This window comes from Oncorhynchus kisutch, linkage group LG17 (genome assembly GCF_002021735.2).
Source record: "Oncorhynchus kisutch isolate 150728-3 linkage group LG17, Okis_V2, whole genome shotgun sequence".
In the NCBI taxonomy this organism is placed as follows: Eukaryota; Metazoa; Chordata; class Actinopteri; order Salmoniformes; family Salmonidae; genus Oncorhynchus; species Oncorhynchus kisutch.
The window spans coordinates 78,348,626-78,356,231 of NC_034190.2; the positions used below are offsets into that span (position 1 = coordinate 78,348,626).

The window sequence follows — 7,606 nt, forward strand, 5'->3', positions numbered from 1 at the left end:
GAGGTGATATGGTCCTTGACTAGTCTCTCAAAGCACTTCATGATGACGGAAGTGAGTGCTACGGGGCGGTAGTCATTTAGCTCAGTTACCTTAGCTTTCTTGGGAACAGGAACGATGGTGGCCCTCTTGAAGCATGTGGGAACAGCAGACTGGGATAGGGATTGATTGAATATGTCCGTAAACACACCAGCCAGCTGGTCTGCGCATGCTCTGAGGACGTCGCTGGGGATGCCGTCTGGGCCGGCAGCCTTGCGAGGGTTAACACATTTAAATGTTTTACTCACGTTGGCTGCAGTGAAGGAGAGCCCACAGGTTTTTAAAGCAAAGAGGTTTTATAATTTGTCTATTATTATTATTGTATTACATCAAAAAATCATAGGAGTTGACATATAGGTCCAAATATAGCTACAGTTGTTTTTATATCTAAAGATGTCTAAAGGAAAACCAAGGAGAAGACCCTTATGGAGTATCACTGTAGTCCAGCTGATTAGGGACCCTGGTCTGGCTTTAGTGTGCCACAAAATACACATCGTGTTAACTAAATATCAAGCCATTTTTGGAGGGGAAGAGAGAAAAGCATGTAGGGATGGATTTGTGTAGCATCAGTGTGTATATGTCGGCTCCTTTCAATCCATCTTCTGGGGCTTCTGGTAAACGGGGAGAAGGAAGGGGAGGGCTTTCTTTTCAAAAAGCGGTTCTTTGACTGAAGAACTTCTAGTTCTCTGAGCTGGATGACAAAAAATAAGAGAACAGGACCCTCTTGTGTGCTGTACTGCTGTTGATGCCTGAGGGGTGAGGGGGCAGGGGGCTGTCCCAGCGCAGACAGGACACTCGGTGAGTTGACGGTAAAGTTTGTCCCATTACACTGACTGAATACACACAGTCTGTTTTTTTTTAGGTAGAAACTCATTGGTGTGTACTTGTAAGGTATTTTTAAGAGAGTCACAAGTGACTGCATTTTTTTGAACCGAGTTTAAAGTTGTATTTGTGCGGCTGATGAGTAAGACGTTATCATTCCCGTTTTAGACTTTACTTTTCCATGAAGGTATATGGGATATAGCCTGCTGGTGAAAATCCCAAACGTGTAAAACAAATTGTTTGTATAGAGGAAGTAATGTACGAGGAGCATTGCAGGAATGTAAGCATGTTTTTCAACAAATATGTCAACTAAAAGAATCATAAAAATCACAGAGAGCTAGACCAACATTGTAACGACATAGGGAAAACCAAGATACCGATGTTGATTTGAAACGTCTCAATCTGTCCAAGTTTTCAAGTTGTTGGAGCAGTTTCACTAGAAACGCTAGTCTATATTTTCTTCCCTCTCCAGAGCAAGCCCAGCTCAGGTAATACCTCCCATACTCTATGTGTTATCTTCCTACTGTTGTCTATACTGCCAGGGGTGTTGCCTGTTGTAATCTTCTACCCATTAGCTTGAACTCCACTTTTAGATCAGCTATTGTTACCTCAAAAGAGAAGCCCACTGGGGTCTGCTCACCCAGTGCTTTTAGTTCCAATGTGAATTCCAGAAACTTGAATACCCCCTCGGTTTTCAAATAATGTAGAGAGTTTGGGCTGTTGCACGATGGCAACCAATCTTACAGTCATATCAACTACACCATTATCAATCATCAGACAGGGCCTGCAACTGCCTGTTGAACGCTTGTTTGAGTTGGAGTTTCCATGTGCCTTTATAAAGTGTAAAGGACTTGTGTTGATGCATCTGGACATTAGGAGTATAGTTCCTGAACTAGATTACATTAAGATCTGGAACCATAATCTGGACATTATAGTATTGACTGAAACTTGGATTCAGTCAAGACTATTATCATGTGTCCAGAGCTGACAGACAGGGTAGAGGTGGTAGAGTGGCCATTTTTATTAAAAAAACTGAAATCCATTTCCCCTTGCCAATTTATTTTCTTTCTGCTATCTTTAATCGCTTGTCTGGGTAAGAATGTATGCATAACTGTTATAGGGGTCTACCATCTTCCCTCGGCTAACCTTTATGCACTCAAGGAGTTAACAAGTTTGTTGTCTTCTTTTACTAAATAAAAAGTTATTATCCTGGGTGACCTAAATGACCTAAGGCTTCAGACAATCTAATAAACATGTGTAATGATCTAAACCTAGCCCAGCTGGTAACTACACGGCCCAACCCTAGAGATGCCGCAAAAAAAACTGTGATTGATCTTATTTTAACGAATACACCAGAGAATTATGTTTCTACTGGTGTCCCCGCCCAAGACGTTGTTTGTGTTAGAGATGTTAGAATACCCAAATCAAAGCCTTGTGACGTCACAAAGAGGAACTTTAAAAACTTCAGTGAACAGGCTTTTTTTTACATTATCTTTATTTTAGTGACCTTAATTGTATTTCAACTATTACCTAACCTGATTGAGCTTTTCAGCCTCTTTTATTGGTCATATACACGTGATTAGCAGATGTTACTGTGGGTGTAGTGAAATGCTTGTGCTTCTAGCTCCGACAGTGCAGTAATATCTCATAAGTAATACCTAACAAATTACACAGCATATACAAAATACACACAAATCTAAGTAGGAATTAATTAAGACTATATACAGTTGAAGTGAGAAGTTTACATACACCTTAGCCAAATACATTTAAACTCAGTTTTTAATAATTCCTGACATTTAATCCTAGTAAAAATCCCCTGTCTTAGGTCAGTAAGGATCACCACTTTATTTTAAGAATGTGAAATGTAAGAATAAAAGTATAGAGAATGATTTATTTCAGCTTTTATTTCTTTCATCACATTCCCAGTGGGTCAGAAGTTTACATACACTCAATTAGTATTTGGTAGCATTGCCTTTAAATTGTTTAACTTGGGTCAAACGTTTCGGGTAGACTTCCACAAGCTTCCTACAATAAGTTGGGTGAATTTTGGACCATTCCTCCTGACAGAGCTGGTGTAACTGAGTCAGGTTTGTAGGCCTCCTTGCTCGCACACGCTTTTTCAGATCTGCCCACACATTGTCTATAGGATTGAGGTCAGGGCATTGTGATGGCCACTCCAATACCTTGACTTTGTTGTCCTTGAGCCCTTTTGACACAACTTTGGAAGTATGCTTGGGGTCATTGTCCATGTGGAAGACCAATTTGCGACCAAGCTTTATCTTCCTGACTGATGTCTTGAGCTGTTGCTTCAATATATCCACATCATTTTCCTTCCTCGTGACGTCATCTATTTTGTGAAGTGCACCAGTCACAACATGATGCTGCCACCCCCGTGCTTCACGGTTGGGATGGTGTTCTTCGGCTTGCAAGCCTCCCCCTTTTTCCTCCAAACATAACGATGGTCATTATGGCCAAAAAGTTATATTTTTGTTTCATCAGACCAGAGGACATTTCTCCAAAAAGTACGATCTTTGTCCCCATGTGCAGTTGCAAACCGTAGTCTGGCTTTATTATGGAGGTTTTGGAGCAGTGGCTTCTTCCTTTCTGAGCGGCCTTTCAGGTTATGTCGATATAGGACTCGTTTTACTGTGGATATAGATACTTTTGTACCTGTTTCCTCCAGCATCTTCACAAGGTCCTTCGCTGTTGTTCTGGGATTGATTTGCACTTTTCGCACCAAAGTACGTTTCCCCCCTCCTCTCCTCGCATCTCTCTTTTCCTTCCTCCTCTCCTCACATCTCTCTTTTCCTTCCTCCTCTCCTCACATCTCTCTTTTCCTTCCTCCTCTCCTCGCATCTCTCTTTTCCTTCCTCCTCTCCTCACATCTCTCTTTTCCTTCCTCCTCTCCTCACATCTCTTTTCCTTCCTCCTCTCCTCACATCTCTCTTTTCCTTCCTCCTCTCCACACATCTCTATTTTCTTCCCTCTCTCCTCAAATCTCTCTTTCCCCCCTCTCCTCACATCTCTATTTTCCCTCTCTCCTCTCCTCACATCTCTCTTTTCCTTCCTCCTCTCCTCACATCTCTCTTTTCCTTCCTCCTCTCCTCACATCTCTCTTTTCCTTCCTCCTCTCCTCACATCTCTCTTTTCCTTCCTCCTCTCCTCACATCTCTCTTTTCTTCCTCCTCTCCTCACATCTCTCTTTTCCTTCCTCCTCTCCTCACATCTCTCTTTTCTTCCTCCTCTCCTCTCCTCACATCTCTCTTTTCCTGCCCCTCTCCTCACATCTCTCTTTTCCTGCCCCTGTCCTCACATCTCTCTTTTCCTCCCTTCTCTCCTCACATCTCAGTGAAATGCTTACTTACAAGCCCTTAACCAACAATGCCATTTTAAGAAAAAAATGTGTCAAGAAAGTAATTACTAAAATAAACTGAAAGTAAAAAACAAATACAATTAAAAATAAAATAGAAAAATAACAAATAATTAAGGAGCAACAATAAAATAACAGTAGCGAGGCTATGTAGAGGGGGTACCGGTACAGAGTCAATGTGCGGGGTTACAGGTTAGTCAAGGTAATTGAGGTGACTATGCATAGATAATGAACAGAGAGAAGCAGCAGCGTAAAAATGGGGGTGGGGGGGACAATGCAAATAGTCTGGGTAGCCATTTGATTAGCTGTTCAGAAGTCTTATGGCTTGGGGGGGTAGAAGCTGTTAAGAAGCCTCTTGGACCTAGACTTGGTGCTTATGTCAGTATCCAGGGCCGCATTCAATATGGCACAATGTTGTGAAATGTTCCCAATTACAGAGATTTCTCTCTAAAAAGTAAAGTAAGGAATCGTGTCAGCTTTTTATCTCTGCGACAGTCAGTACATTGCACCTTTCTGAACGCAACCCGGGGTACACAGGAGGCTGCTGAGGGGAGGACGGCTCATAATAATGGCTGAAACGGAGCAAATGGAATGGAATCAAAGACCTGGAAACCATGGAAACCATGGAAACCATGGGTTTGATGTATTTGATACCATTCCAACTATTCTGCTCCAGCCATTACCACGAGCCTGTCCTCCCCAATTAAGGTGACATCAACCTCCTGTGCCAGAGTATGCAGGAGCTGCAGTCTGTCTGTCTGTCTGCCAGGTGGTGATCGTGTTCTACGCAGAAATGTTGCAAAACCACGCCCAGTCTGTGTAACTGACCACAGTATTTTACTCACACGCAATGATCGGCTTGCAGTTAATCACTGTCTCTATTTAAACTGTGTTCTCTGTCTACTTCATGGTGGCAGACAGACAAACAGACATTTAGTTGTCAGAGAGCCAGGGGTTTAGTCTCATGCCTGGCATGCTTTGGGTCAGTGGTGAGGGGGGCCGTGGATGGGGGTGGTGAGGCAGGCGGATGGTGCCTGCCCTGGTGTCCACACAGTGGCGTAGTGAACATGATAAGTACAGTCTCCTGTCAGCTGTCCAAATAGTTCCCAGTCGTAGCGGAAGAGGAGATTGGGAAAATGTGCAAACAGCCCTTTTATTGAAGAGGGAAAACACACTCCACAGTAACAAAGGTTCTTTATGTTTATCAGTCTGATTTGCAGACTAATGAAAACAGACTGGCTTTGAGGCGGTGAATAGAGTGTACTGACACGGTCACGGACAGGGACACATGGACAGGGACACATGGACACGGACACACGGACAATGACACACGGACACACGGACAGGGACACACGGACAGGGACACACGGACACACAGACAGGGACACACGGACACACGGACAGGGACACACGGATATACGGACAGGGACACACGGACAGGGACACACGGACAGGGACACAGGGACACACGGACAGGGACACAGGGACACACGGACACACGGACAGGGACACACGAACAGGGACACACGGACAGGGACACACGTGTGTGTGTGTGTGTGTGTGTGTGTGTAAGAGCAGAGCAACCATGTGTTCACATGTTGACATTTTCTTAGTTACCATGCCATGAGACATGCAACTCCCATTCCCCTGCAGTCTCATGTTTATAGCCATTTTTATGTTGTGAAACACAGTGGGATCATGGGCGTGTTACTAGAAGGATTACCTCCGTTACACAACCAACCATATAGAGGTTCTGGAGCAGAAAAAACACCTGACAGCAAAGCTCCTGTCACTCAAACACACCAAGAATCCTCTAGGGTGTGCTTGCTACTCCCTACGTACTGGGTTTCTGACTGTGTGTGTACCTGTGTGTTGGTAGACAGGGAAGGGGGAGCCCCATGTCTTCAAGGAGAAAACATTTAAGAAGAACCGTCAGTGTGGGGTGTGTCGTCAGAGTGTGGACAACACGGGGTCCTTTTGCCGAGGTGAGTCTCTTTTTCTCTCTCTCTCTCTCTCTCTCTCTCTCTCTCTATCCCTCTCTCCCCTCTCTATCGCTCTCTCTCTCTCTATCGCTCTCTCTCTCTCTCTCGCTCTCTCTCTCTCTCTCTCTCTCTCTCTCTCTCTCTCTCTCTCTCTCTCTCTCTCTCTCTCTATCGCTCTCTCTCTCTCTCTCTCTCTCTCTCTCTCTCTCTCTCTCTCTCTCTCTCTCTCTCTATCCCTCTCTCCCCTCTCTATCGCTCTCTCTCTCTCTATCGCTCTCTCTCTCTCTCTCTCTCTCTCTCTCTCTCTCTATCGCTCTCTCTCTCTCTCTCTCTCTCTCTCTCTCTCTATCCCTCTCTCCCCTCTCTATCGCTCTCTCTCTCTATTGCTCTCTCTCTCTCTCTATCGCTCTCTCTCTCTCTCTCTCTCTCTCTCTCTCTCTCTCTCTCTCTGTCTCTCTCTCTCTCTCTCTCTGTCTCTCTCTCTCTCTCTCCCCCCCCCTCTCTCTCTCTCTCTCTTTCCACCCTCTTCCTCCATAGAGGATCCTGTTTAGCTGTCAGTTCTAGCTCTCTGTCTCTGTCAGAGCCCTCATACTGCTGACTCACTGTAAGCTGCTCGTTGTCAAGGACCCTCAGACCAGCTAACATGCTACATAGAATACACCAAATGAACCTGACTAATGCTTCCCTTCTATCTCCTTACCCACCCTCTCTGTTGCCATCCTTCTCTCTCCAGTGTGTAAAACAGCCACTCACAAGAACTGCGAGGCAAAGGTAAGACTTCAAACCGATTCACTCCTGCGTAACTTACCCAACTTATTCTACACTCTTAGACAAAAAGGTGCTACCTAGAGCTGTCCCCTTTGAAGAACCCTTTTTGGTTCCAGGTAGAACCCTTTCCACAGAGGGTTCTACATGGAACCAGAAAGAGTTCTACCTGGAACCAAAAGGTTACTTCTATAGGGACAGCCAAAGAACCTTTTTGAAATCCTTTTTTCTAAGAGTGTACCCTCCCTGATCCTGCTATGAGCTAGTAGCCATTGATGTGACCAACTGCACCCAAGCCCCATTTGAAAGGGTCATTGATGGAGGAGTGAATGCCAGCTTTGGCCAGGGGCAGGCAGAGACTTGGCAGACTGCAGCGGCTGGCGCCGTGCGTTATGGAAGATGGCATGTGGCAGAGATTGCTGTCCAGTCTTCGTACCATCTATTTCCATTTGAGGAAACAGCCCTAGAGGATAAGGGGATGGGTTTGAAAAGTAGCAAACCAATACAAATCCATAGACAGTTATTATTTTTATATTAGTTTAATCTTTGAAGATTTCTATCAAGGAATGAGCACGAAATGGTCTGCAGTAGACCTGGCATAGTATGTAGGCCACTGTTGTTCTGTGGATTG

General features: G+C 44.6%; 1 long non-coding RNA gene across 1 annotated transcript in view; it reads left to right on the plus strand.

Annotated features, from left to right (window-relative positions):
- Positions 1–6,211, plus strand: part of LOC109907089 (uncharacterized) — a 19,080-nt gene extending 12,869 nt beyond the window's left edge. The window contains exon 3 of the long non-coding RNA XR_004203735.1: positions 6,108–6,211. This is a non-coding gene — a long non-coding RNA (uncharacterized LOC109907089). The remainder of the gene's footprint in view (positions 1–6,107) is intronic.
- The last annotated feature ends 1,395 nt before the right edge of the window (positions 6,212–7,606 follow it).